We start from the raw sequence: 14,677 nt of genomic DNA, 5'->3' as shown, positions 1-14,677 counted from the left end.
CAAGCTCAGTTTAATTATTTACTATAAAAACAGGAAAGTTAGCAACATGATTATGAAAAACAACACACCTCAACAAACCAACAAATTTCAACATACCAATGTAGTTTATGAATTCACTTGCCCACACGAAGGTTGCAAACTTCGTCACATGAAATATATTGGTATGACCACAACCACACTAAGCAGACGTTTAACCATGCACCTACAATCCGGTTCTATAAAAGATCATATGACTCAACATCACACATCATTAAACAGACAAGTTCTAATAGAAAATACTAATATAATAAAAAATGTCATGACCACATTAGACTACAACTGGCAGAAGCACTTCTCATACGTGAAAACACGCCAGCCATAAACAACCAAACTACCGGACTAGATCGTACCCTCAAACTGTTTAAATACACAAAGGCCCGACCACAAGCAGCGACAATTACAAATGAACATTACACACACAATAACACAACTGGCAACACTACACAGCCACAAGCACCCACTCACCCATACAACCTTCGCAGTCAACCACGTAGCTCATAGCTGACTACACCTATAAGGTTTGTCTCTTTTATCCATACACTTTTAACTGTAGCTCATACTTGACTTCACCTAAAGGGTTTGTCTCTTTTATCCATACTCTTGTGACTCTACACTTTTATTAGTCGTTGTTGTACATTTCAGTATATATATTGTATAGGTTTATGTTGTATATGTCATGTTTTATAGTGTATTGTATCTATGTTACAGTCGCTGATGATGTGTAAGGATACACGAAACGTCCTAGGAAAATGAAAATAAATAATAAAATATAGATACGACATGGATTTTGGACATATTATCTACAACCTGAATCATAGTGTAAAACAATGTGTAAGAAAACTCGAAAAGATCAACAGAAAAATAGTGAACAATGGCTATGCCTTGGTCTTTAATGATTTTTGTATATATATATATATATATATATATATATATATATATATATATATATGTGTGTGTGTGTGTGTGTGTGTGTGTGTGTGTAAGAGAGTATATCATGTCTGGGGGAACCTTTTATTATATGTATATATATATATATATATATATATATAGACACACACCCACGGACGCCAGAGAACAGTTATGAGACCGTGAAAAGACACTGAAAAGTTATCCTTTATGTGAACTATTCGTAAAAGGTTCAGCGATTTGCTGTACAGAAAGATATAACATGACGTGTGTAGTGCTACTCTGAATGGAAGGTGTTGTGTGACAGTGAATAATATCTCTTCTTTTTCAACAGAGAACCTAAAAAGCTAATACTTGACTTTCTGTGTCAGTGCTTGCCAAGATGGAGAAGAAAGGTCCGTCTTCTGACCAGTGGCAAAAGGTTCTTTTTGAGGAGGGGACTGAGAGCGAAGTAGAGGACGAGCTGAGCGATGTTCCAAGTGAGGAGGAATGGGACGAGGTCCCGGAGGATTCCCCTCGGGCGGCAGTGCCCACACATGAAGAACGATGGGAGCAGACACCATCACCACCAGTGTCAGGACTGTCGGTCCAATCATCGTCTTCACTTGGACAACAATCATCGCCTTGGCTTGGACCTCTCGCTCCTACAGATCATGGTCTCTCCACCTCAAGCCTCTAGTTCCCCCTTGGCCGAGCCTATGTCACTGGAAGCAGGGCTTAGTTACACGACACTGGCACCTGCACGGTGTGCATTGTCTGCAGCTTAACTGGTGCAGGAGGCGACTGTGTCGTCGTCCCCTGCCCGGTCGACAAGGGCGCTGTCTCCAACAGTGATCATCCCCCCCGACGTTTTCCAGCAGCAGGAGACAGTCTCATCCTCCTCATCATCGGAACCTTCACCACCTTGACGAGGCCAGCGTGGTCCATGGCCCGGCTATGTGGGGCAGCCAAGGGGTCTCCAAAGAGGAACAAGGGTGTTGGTACGCCGACCCACTGCAATCACTGCGGGAGGTGTTGCCGTAACGGATCCAGGATGGAGCAGTGGCCCTTTCACACCAGCTAATGGGCCCCTCACAGGATCCCCAGGAATGAAGGTGGATCCACCAACAACTCCTCTCCAGTTCTTCCAGCTGTTCTTGACGAGGGAGTTGTTGACGTATTTCACCCACGAGACCAACAGCTACGCATCATTCCTGGGGACTGCATTGGATGCATGGTTCATCTGCAGTGAAGAGGAGATGGCCAAGTTCCTGGGGCTTTACTTTTTCATGGGAGTGTTTAATCTCCTGAGCATCCAGCACTACTGGATGAGATCCCACATCCACAACTACCCCCTCTTTACACAAGTGATGAGTGGAAGGTGTTTCAGGGCGATCCTGAAACACTTCCATGCGTTCAATTCACTTGCACTACCCCAGGACAATGAAGTCCGGCTCATCAGGGTTCGCACGGTGATGGAGTACCTCCTTCAGCGGTTCCATAACACCTACTTACCCGAGGAGCACCTCAGCCTGGACGAGGGCTCAGTGCCATGGAAGGGGCGCCTAAGCTTCTGCGTCTACAACCCAATGAAGCCCTCAAAGTATTCCATCAAGCTGTATATCCTGGCTGAGGCTTCCTTGGGTTACATCTGGAATTTGGAGGTGTATACTGGGAGAAGAGAGCGCTAGAGACCACCGTGTGGAGCCTTGTAGAACCACTGAAGGATCAGGGATACAGAGTTTACATGGACAACTATTATAACTCTGTATCCCTGTGCAAACGCCTCTTCAGTGCAGGAACCTACATGTGGGGGACCCTACACCTGGCAAGAGGAGCACCAAAGCAGCTGCAGGACATCGCCAGGACCATGAACCTGCCAGAAGGGGGCATGACAGCAATGCACAAGGACAACGTGATGGTGTTGCTGTGGAGGGACAAGTGCATTGTCAACATGGTCTCCACCTTCCACAGCTCAAGCACCATCAGAAGCAGGTTCGAAGGAAGACCAGGGCTCCTGACAGGAGGACAACCTATGTCCAGACGACCATGGACAAGCCTGTCGTGGTGGATGACTATAATCGACACATGGGTGGGGTGGACCACTTCGACCAGATGGTCCAATACTACCCCATCCAGCGGTGGACCGTGAAATGAACCAAGAAGATCACCTACTTCATGCACATGGCCATTTTTAACGCGTTCACCCTGTACAAAAAGTGCTCACGCAGGTCAGTCAGTCTGCTTGAATTCGTGGAGGAGATAATGGACAAGCTCCTCTACTTTGACGAAGCAGAGTGGCCCGCATCAGGGCACGTCATCCACCACGCCCCTGACCTTCCAACCCAACGGCCAGCAGGACATCCAGCACCTGTGGCATCTGTTGCAGTGCCAGCACAAGTGCCATCACCACCGGCTCCTGCACCAACACCACCATCTCCAGGAGGAGGGCCAGGACAGGAGTCAGCACCACCATCGCCTGCAGGACCAGCACAGGTGCTGAGAGAACCTTCACCGGTTCCTGGTCCGTCGGGAGAACCTGCTGCCGCTGCCATGCCCGGGCCTGCAGCTGCACCTCCAGGACAACAGGACCGAGGAACGCCAGGAGGACATCCAGCCAAGCATCGTCATTTCATCGATGACAGAGTGCAGCTGGATAAGACACTGGGCCACCGACAGGAGAGGATCCCCAACTGGAGGAGGCTGCAGTGCACTCTGTGTTCCCTGGTGAAGATGAGGAGCGACACAAGTCACATATATCCTGTTTGTGATGTGGCACTGTGCGTGGGTGATTGCTTCGAACGGTTCCATGCCGAGCGAAGTATTCCATAGTGCAGTGTACACACACACACACACACACACACACACAAGGTACGGAACATGTGCAAATATGAGAATAGCATTCATATACATATATGAAGGCATGCTAAGAAAGATAATAACATCATTCATCAGACCAACCCTGGAGTATGCATCAGTAGTCTAGAGTCCTCATCTCAAAAAACACATAGACAAGCTAGAAAAAGTTCAAAGTGCCGCTTCAAGATGGATACCAAGCTTAAGTGATCTAAGCTACGAAGAAAGACTAAATAAACTGAATCTACCAACACTACAGGAGGGAAGGAAAAGAGGTGACATGATAATGCTATGTAAATGCATATCAGGGAAGGAGAAAATAGACATAAATGATTACATAACATATGGAGAAGCATCAGCAAGGGGACACTGCAAAAAACTGGATAAGAAGAGAGGTGATAAAGACGTGAGGAAATTCAGTTTCCCAAACAGAGCAATTGATCAATGGAATGCACCACCGAATGAAATAGTGTGTGCCAAAAAATTCACAAATTTAAGGATATGGACGATAAATATCGTTTAAGACACGGGACAGTACGAGCTTGACTCATTCCTTTAAAGATACAATTAGGTAAGAACAATTCACACACACACACACACACACACACACACACTAACACAGACTCTCGCACACACACTACCACACTTACACACACACACACACACACACACACACACACACACACACACACACACACACACACACACTCACACACACAATAACACACTTACACACACACTAACACAGACACTCACACACACACTACCACATTTACACACACACTAACACAGACACACACACACACTCACACACACACATTTACGCAACATGTGAGGGAAACTACCAGAAAAAGAGGACTAGATGTACCTTCAATGCTAGATCTCACATATTCTAGGCAAGAAAATGATAATGACAGTTTAATATATTACCCTCCACTCGGCAAAAGCGACCATGCAGTACTAAATTGCAACTTCAGGATAGCATATGACATAGTTAAGGGCAATGAAAGTTACAAAAAGAGCCTAAACTATAAAAAGGGAAATAATCATGACCTAAAGAAGTATTTCCTAGAAGTTGATTGGGAAAATGAGCTTAGAGGACAAGATTTAAATGCTGTATATAAAAAATTTGTGATTTTTATGAAATAGGAGTCCAGAAGTACATCCCATAGCACAAAGAAGTAGATAAGAAAATACAGAAATGGTTCAATACAGAATGTAAAAAATCAAAAGAAAGAAGAGATTTGTTGTGGAATAGATACAGAAGACACGATAGTGAAAGGGCATATAATAATTACAAACAGGGAAATAACGTTTATACAAGAATAAGGAGGGAAGCCCAAAAACAGTTTGAGGAGGATATCATAAATAAAAGTAGTGATTAACCTAAGCTATTTTACAGCTACATCAGAAGCAAAACCAAAATAAAAGATATAATACAATCCATTACGGACGAGGGAATCACCTATACACAAGAGAAAGATATTTGTGAAGCACTAAATAAGAATTTTCAATCAGTTTTTACAGAAGAAAAAAATTTTGAGAGGGACTATGTGGAACATGCATGTCCACACATACTACCAGATATACAAATAGCAGAAAAAGTAATACAGGAGGAGTTAAGTAAATTAGACAGAGGAAAAGCAAATGGTCCTAATGAAATTTTATGTTGGGTGCTACGAGAATGTGCAAAGGAGTTAAGTAAACCATTATTTTTAATTTTCAAGAAATCCTTGAGTCAAGGGATGGTGTAGCTGTAAGACACTTTTAGTCGATTTCACCACAGTTTACTTACCTAACAAGTACCACCCAATTTCACCATGAAAAGTATTCCTTCACAACATACAGTACCTAAAGGGGGTAGTTTTGATCTACGGTGGCCAGGTACAACTATTATCCCTGTTACTGGTAAATTATTGTGTGATGGATTAGAGCATCGCCTGCAGTATGAATACTGACATCATCACCAATATGGTGGTTGCTTCCCTCCAGCCGCAAAGCATGAAAGTTATCACGGCTTGATCAATGCAAATGATAAATAAAACTAAAAGATACATATACCATAAGCTACTAAATACATGGCAAAGTGCACTTGCCATGTTTACCCAGAACTAGCAACACGTCCGTTTTTCAGTAGATTTTTGCACAGTGGATTTGCCACCGCCAGCTAAGGGTTAAGCACAATTATTTTTTACCAGATTTGAGGCGCCCCCTGCTGAAGTGATGCAAGTGACACAAACAAGAAGTCGAGAAAACAGCGCTTGAAAGTTGGCGGGCTGGCTCACTCCCGCTTACCCTTGCCTCACTTCACCTCTAGAGCGGAAGTGAAGCAAGGAGCAAATCGGTGGTGCTAACCTCATTTCCAACTCTCATATGCTATTTTCTTGGGTTATTATTAATCTACTGATAATACATTACCCCTTGAAGCACATGGCGCTTTTTTACCTTATATTTTAGGTACCTCCATACGATCTCACTCAACATACAAAGATTTGTCGGAGTTGCATGGATAAAAAAATGGCATCCTTTACCTATTAATAATCCTGTTGTTTTAAACTGTCTGAATAAGTGGCTGATTAAGACTGAAGGCCTACCCAAGCCATTGCGAGACACTGACCCTGATAATATTATTGAATGTAATTGTGCTTTGTCTTATTACCGTACTACTTCGTCACTTAATATGTTCTTGATGTCAATACTTAATAATTTCCTCTTCATAATAAAGTGAATATTATTTTCTTGTAAATTAAAAAGAAATAGGTAATGTAAAACTCGTAATGACTTTTCAAAATAATATTTTTCTTTAATGTAGCCACGTACACAGAACTTGCTTTTTACTAAAAAAAAAAAAAAAAAAAACTTTTCTTTCATAATATTATTATTATTTTTTCTTAACACCAACTTAACACTAAGGCTTTCTCTTGGGTACTTCACTTAATAATAGCCGTAGAACCCCCTTTGGCACAAAGGGTCAACTCTGAATAATGTTTTCTTGTAAAAAAAAAAAAAAAAAAAACTAATGTAACACTCGTAAGGACTTCTCAAAATAATATTTTTCTTTTATGTAGACACATGGACACAACTTGATTGTTACTAAAAAAAATAATGACTTTCCTTTCATAATACTTTTTTTTCTTAACACTAGCTTAACACAACGAACCATACAGGTCAGAAAACCACACCCAAAGAATTAAGAAAGAAAAAAAAAAAGGTAAACCAGTTGATACAAGGTGGGAGCTATGACTGACGGCCCTGTTGCGCTCCCATTGCCTGGCGGGCACCATGATGTTAGTGTGCTGATTGGTTGGGCACCTCTCCTGGGCTCTTGCCTTACTACAGATCGGAAAGTAAAGTCGTGCAGCATTTCCTCCAAAAATTCTTGGTTTTGTGTAGGATTATGGACCTTACGACCACACCACTTCCCTGAATCACTTTGGGAAACTTACCTCACATAGAGCTATTATCGTACTACTCGATGCAAGTGAAAAGTAAATTTCGGCCGAGGTGTCACTCGCATCATGTCAGCAGGAGGCGCCTTATTTCAGATAATTAGGAGTACATAACTCTGTATGATGATAAAAATCATAATACAGTAATTTTTCCATTATCCGACGTAATAGAGTCAAAAACATGTCCAGAAAGTGGGCCCGTCCAGATTCTGGGCCCCTGCCTCCTGGATTGGTATTAATGGACCCTAATCCAGCCTAACACAGAAAAACACCTACATAACTCTCTACCAGACATGCATAACACCTATTTAACCCTTTAACCGCGGGTGTCATTCCAGAATGACATTGCAAAAACTGGACCAAACCGCGGGTGTCATTCTCGAATGTTTGTGAATATTTTGAATACCCCATGTTTTTTCTGTGCGCCAATTGTTTCAAGGGAGAGTAGCTATTAAGTTCTTTCACTCCAGCCGACCTCCACCTCCCTCCTCCCACCCCCAGGGCCCCCCACCCCACCCCTGACCAACACGCATCAGTATCTGTCCAGCTGTGTGAGTGACAACATCGCTGATGTGGCAGTGAAGTGAAGGCAATTACAGTGCCTTTTACCTGCCTCAGTGAACACAGAGTGGGTGTTTATCGTATGTGCAGCGTTCATATATGTTTATAGTATTATTACAGAATGAGGTTGGCATTTGGTAATGGTGTGTGAGCGAAAAATAGTGATTACAACACCGCTGATGTGGCAGTGAAGTGCAGGCAATTACAGTGCCTTTTACCTGCCTCAGTGAACACAGAGTGGGTGTTTATCGTATGTGCAGTGTTCATATATGTTTATAGTATTATTATCAGAATGAGGTTGGCATTTGGTAATAGTGTGTGAGCGAAGGTAATGGTGTGTGAGCGAAAAATAGTGATTTTAGATCGCTCACTTCTAACGGCACTGCCCATCCAGTGATAGTCAACAATTCATGAAACGTACATCAATGCAAAGCCAAAGGTTAGTACTTTCTAATGGTACCTTATTTTTCGCTCTAGATTGATTCTGTGCAGAGTTATAAAGGTTTAAAGTTTGTTTACATTTTGGCTGGAACCCCCGCAGGAGAGGCCAGTCGGGGCAAAACAATGCCCGCGGTTAAAGGGTTAAGACCCTATTCACACAAATAAGGGACAAAAAAGTGAAATACATACAAAGGAACTAGAGAATGAGGTTTTAGAGGTAAGTATGGAAAATACAGTACACTATTTAACATTATTCTGGGTACTTACAAGTCCGTGGCCATCTCGATGAATAACCCGCCTCCTCTCAGGCTCTGATAGTATAAAGGTGCTCCTGAAGCACATACAGTAATGAAGTTTTGCACTGCAGTTAGTCATTTGCACTCTGGATTCTAATTTCTTAACACTGCGCATTCTTCTCTCACTTGTGCTCTATTGCACTTTCCTGTAACCAGTGTTGCAATCTGCACTCAAATCTGTGCACTCTGAATTCTAATTTCTTAACACTGCGCATCCTTTTCTCATTTGTGCTCTATTATACTTTCATGAAATCAGTGTTGCACTCTGCACTTAAGTCTTTGCACTCTGAATCCTAATTTCTTAACACTGGGCATTGTTCTTTACACTGCACAACACTGTAAATTCCCGTGTGGTCTAGTGGCAATTTTTTGCTGTTTATTCACTGTTAAAGTCCGAGAGTAGGTGATGCAAGTGGCCTAGGGGCACGTTGGTGGGATGTGGTGATGGATTACCCATTGCAGACGACTCTGAAGAGAGGCGCAAACTCACGTCCAGTCGTGACTCCACCGTGGCTGATTTGCTGGGCTGTGGCTCGGAGGTAGAAGGCCCATCTTGGGGAGGCAGTGGTGTGGAACGAAGGCTGGGCACGGCGGTGATAATGGGCCTGAAAAAACTGTCATTGGTTTATTGATGTAAGGAACGACGATTTTGGCGATTGATGATGCGCTGCCTGAAAGTGCGCACTTCCTCCACAAGTCAACTACTCACGCACTTCATCCATATCAACATCATTGCCAGCTGCATGTAGACATGCATGGAAGTCATCCATGTCAAAACCTAGAAAATCATGCACCACATCGGCTCCGAGAAGCAGACGAGACCAACCATTTTCCAGTCTTGACAGAGACTTCCACCCATGCACTGGACCAGTTGTAAATGGCAAACTTGATGTTGTAGCGGTGAAGGTTTTCCAAAGTCTGCCTCCTCCCTGCGCTCGTCCTCATCCTCGAGAATAACCATCACCTCGTCCAGTAACTTCCAACAGTACAGCCTCTTTGTTGCTACGATCACCCCTTGGTCCATTGGTAGGATGAGAGCAGTTGTATTAGGTGGCAGGAACATGCACCTAATGCAGCCATTCTCAGCCACCAACTCCTTGTCAGATGGATGCACAGGTGCATTGTCCAGAAGGAGGAGGGCCTTTACCTGGCCACGCAGGATTCCCAGTGTGTTCGTCTGGTAATGGATGACCTCCTTGACGAAGTGGCAGTAAAACCGGTCTTTGAAGACCTTGGCTGTGAACCAAGCCTTTAAAGAATGGTACCAAATGACAGGAAGGACATCCATCACCCCACAAAGACACCAAGGCTGCTTTGCATGGCCAACAATAATGAGCTTGAGCTGGTGCATGCCATTAGCATTGGCACAACACAAAGCAGATATCCGTTGCTTGCAAAGCTTGCAGCCAGGTACACGCTTCTCTGTCTCCTCGGCTACAGTGTTCTTTGGCATCAACCGATAGAATAGAGCAGTCTCGTTAGCGTTGTAGATGACCGAAAGTGAAGCCTTCCCTGTTGATCAAGCCCTTCACCTTCTGCTGACCCTCCTCTACTCCCACATCATTGACATCCAGGGCTTCGCCTTGGACCTTACGGCTGGTAGGTCAATGCCGTAACTTGAAAACAAAGAGCCAACCCTCAGATGCTTTGAAGTCTGGGGTGTCATGTAACCTTGCAAACTTCTCAGCAGCAGCCTTCGGCTCCGTACCACACACCAGCACACCAGCAGCATGTTGTTGAAGGTACTAAATCAACATGGAGCAGTTGATTTCTGCAAACTGGGGAGTGAACATAATCTTCCTCTCCAAGTTGTGTTTGGTTTTCGATGCGAAGTCAGCCGTGTACTGGGTAAGCTTGTCCTGGTATCTCTTGATATCAAACAATGTAGAGTGGGACAGGTTGAATTCACAGAGGATGAGTGATGCTGACCATCCCGCATCCACCTTCTCCAATACCTCCCCCTTCTTCTCCAGAGTCAGAACCACTCATTTCCTCTTCTTGGGGGGCAGTGCCATCATCACACACACTAAGCAGAGGCTGGAGAGGAACAGCAAAGCCTGTATCAGGTAGGAGCACCACCAAAAAAGCGAACACATGAGTGGCCGTGGTGACGAGAACGCACTCATGATGAAAGATGGGCGGGAAACGAGGAGGAAGCAGTGTCGCCCTGCCGGACGTTGGCGGAACTACGCAGTGGCACTGTGTCCCAAGATCAAATTACAGGGGGAAAAAATCAGATTTTTTTTTTTTAACCTTTTTGGGGCGATATGGGGGTTACGAAGTCCACGGCCCAAAATGTTCAGGTAGTGGGGGGTCCGGACAGAGGGTGTCTGGATAGTAGAGGGATTACTATATTTTCCATATAAATGTGTTGATTCAGTTAATGACCGCCGATTCTGTATTTCTTCACACCGCTTCACAACAGAAGGAACTGCCTGATGTGATAGGGTACTCCTGACATGCTGCTCGCCACCACATATTCCTAGTTTTCATGTCTGTTGGAACAGTGATGAATCTTTTTTCTGGTGTGATTATACCTGTGTTCTTGGCTCTTGCACAGTGGAACAAAGCACTAATGGTTGTTATTTGCTGACTTGGCCATGCCAAAGCAAAGCTTGGCTAATCAGCAGAACCACAATCACACAACTTAGCTGGGGATCACAGTCTTGTTTTGTCCCCAGGCTTGGCGATTTATAACTTCACGGCCAAATGAGGCTGGTGCTGCCATCAACCTCTTTCTGTGCAACTTTGAAGGCTTGTATCTCCAAATTTTTACTTTGGTTTGTCTAATTAGCTCTATCATGGGATAATGCAGCACATTTATCACCCAAATAAATTGTTTACCTAAGAAAAAAAAAATCGACTGTCAACCAGTCCATTGAGGCACCTAGCCTTGTTGAATGATATCTTGCTGCCGTGAGCAGGCTTAAGTGCTGCTTCGAGCCTTCGACCTAGTAGCAGTCAGATTTCTATCAGCCAGATCTAGCAGCAGTCAGACTAAATGCACTCCCCCAGCGCCCCCATTCCCCTTTCGGGAGTGGGGGATGGAGAGGGCACGAAGGAGAATGGCAAAGACCTCATCCCCCACCGCTCATTAACCTTCTAGAGCTGGGGCCCAAGCCCAAAAAAGTGGTGGCCTTTTTGGGATGGGGGATAAGGAGGGTGTGGAGGAGGATGGCAGAACTACCTAGTCCCTCACCTCTCCATGGATCCTCATGGGCTAGAGCTAGCCCAGAAATTCCTATGTCCTACAGAGGAATGTTACAAGCTGCAGATGATGAATAGATAAGTGAATAAATAATTATGTTTCTGTCTATCTGTCTAAATATATTGCTATGCATGTACATATATAAAATATCCATTTTTCTATGTTTTATATATAATATATATATATATATATATATATATATATATATATATATATATATATATATATATATATATATAATATTTACATATGTATATACCTATATGGAGAGAGAGAGAGAGAGAGAATAGGTATTTGACAACCTTCTCTTTAACTACTCCTATACCCATAAGATGGTGCCTTATGCAAGACAAATCCATAATACGTGTAACAACTGTGAAATAAGTATGACTGATATTCAAAATCATTGCAATAAAGAAAGCTTTATACAATCTATTACCACTGTTAAATTAGGTAAAACAGTTTCTGGTGGAGCGGGATGAAACTTGAGAAAGCTCACAAGCACAGAATGCAAATAGATTGTACATTTTATTCAAATCCTCTCCACAAATACACAAGAGTACTTTGTCTGTGTACTCGTAATGAGTCCCTATGGTTAGCAGTATTCTCTCATGTGTTACTGTCTTACTGATTCCATAGCTGCTAAAGTACCGTCTTATACAGGTTCCTCTTCATTAGCTCCTTTTGAATTATAGAAATACAAGGCTGCCTTTCTACATTCACCGTTATTTACTCCTACGAGCTATTGTCTGTGATTACTAGATACCATGAGGAGATGATCAAGTACATTCTTTGCCCCATGATGGGTGACCACCTTCATTACTTATAATTTCTTGAATAACAAGAGAATCAGTAAGCTTTCTTCTTTGAAAAGAGAAGAACTGCTGAAGAAGAATGTTGACTGATTACAGCAGGATTTTAACACAACAAAAGCATTCATTATAGAATAAATATTCCTGAGTAGTCAAAGCCCATGATAAGGTAAAAACAAATATTCCTTCTTATTAAAAGGCAGAGATAGATAATATATTTTTTTTTACATCGAAACGCCTTTGCATCTGGCTGTAATGTCTTATCATTATAGAAACAGTAAATTTGTTCAATTATGCCACTGTCTTCTGATATTTGTTTGGAGTTTGTCAGGTGTAAGGTGTGCTGCCATTCGATGTAATGTCTCTAATAGAGCTGTGAAAAATGTAGAGTAATTCTGTTAAACAAATCGGGGCCCTCTTTCTGGGCACCACAATGTGAGAAATGTTTAATGTATCCAAGTCGGTATCCCTACCGGGACACCGCTATGCAAGAATTTTCTGGTAAACAACTCGTAGGTCGTTACTCTTCCCTAAAGTTGTTTAAGTAAATCAAACAAGTCTCAGAGTTAGGTGATACGTAAATTAAATTTAACTCACCTATAATACTATTCTTCTATCTTATCTCTTCGCTAATCCCCCCTTGAATTGGCCAATTCGTAAAGGTTACTTAGCTATATGAAGAGGGAGTGATCGTTAACCGATGACGATGAGGCTGCCTGGTAGAGTTGCTTGAGCAAGCAAGCGTCCTTATGGTGTGTATGTACAACGTGCTACCTCCACGAGAGCTAGGAGCAGAGTGAGTGAATGCGGCAAGCCCCAACACTTTCATCGCATTGTGGGTTACCAACTCTTATTTAATTACAGTACTAAATACAGTTAAATTACATCATGATATGTACAGGGTAAATCTAACAAATTAATCTTAGTTCCACTTAAATTAAAGTTAGACCAATTATTCCCTTTAACTATGTAAATATCTTAATTCCACATCTGCCTTAACAGGGAAATCTTTCCCTGCTTGCCACGTCACCTATCGCGCAGACGCAGCTTAGGTCAGTGGAAAATACCACATAATTACATGTATTTACAATGCATAGTTGTCCACGGGGGTTAAATGCAGTAGCATTTAATTTATCAATAACAAGAATTATTAAGGAGAACGTCGTTTCTGGGTTATTAAAACCGCTTGAATAATTAACAACAGTCTCTACGTCCTCTGCCTTTAACCAGGGATAAACTATGATAAATTTAGAGAGCGCAACTGCTCTGGGGAAAATATTTCCCACAGTTTTGGGGCCGGCGGAAAATGATACGTTGTATCATGTAATATGACCCTTAGCCAAGAGTTCCCTCCATAATTCTCGAGAACCCTGTGCTGCGGCCCTACTAGGTCGCGCCTCTTGACCCGTTTGATCTTCACCATTCTCTGGATCCGGAGTGGTTGCTAACTCAAGGGGTACCAGTTTATCAATAGTTTTTATACTGGTATGTCCCCTGCATTTTATTTTTACGAGTCTCAGCACCCCTTCAGAATCTGGGTGTGTGGAGATCACTTTAGCTAATGGCCACTGGGATCTTGGCTGTTCAGTCTTCACTAAGACCACATCTCCTATGTTAATAACTGATTTGTTGCTGGCAGCTTGAGCTCCATAAAACCTCTCTCGTAGGCTCAAAAGATACTCTTTGCTCCAATGTCTATTCCATGTATCCAGCACCCTTTTCAGACGTTGATATCCCTCCCGAAGGTGTTGTCCTAAATCATTATTTTCTATGTTAGGATCATCAACTTCTTCCTGGATATCCACACAAGGCATTGGATGGAGCTTCCTGCCATGTAACATGTGAGCCGGTGTTAAGGCCTCTAGAGAGTCGCTAGTGTCATCTTGATAAGTCAGAGGTCTATTATTAATCCTGGCTTCAATTTCAGTTATTACTGTTCTTAAATCTTCTCTCGTGATCTTAGTTCTATGTAATGTTTTCCTCAGGCAGTTCTTGACAATACCAATCATTCTTTCGGTAAATCCATTTTGCCATGGAGCTCTTGGAGCTGTGAACTGCCAAATACAATTTCTGATTCCCAGCGCCGACTTAACCTTCGGGTCGTTCATTATGTTCAACAGTATGGGAGCT

This window comes from Coenobita brevimanus, chromosome 58 (genome assembly GCF_032717465.1).
Source record: "Coenobita brevimanus isolate Jiangsu-jjx chromosome 58, ASM3271746v2, whole genome shotgun sequence".
Taxonomy (NCBI): domain Eukaryota; kingdom Metazoa; phylum Arthropoda; class Malacostraca; order Decapoda; family Coenobitidae; genus Coenobita; species Coenobita brevimanus.
Note: the sequence above shows the minus strand (reverse complement) of the source record.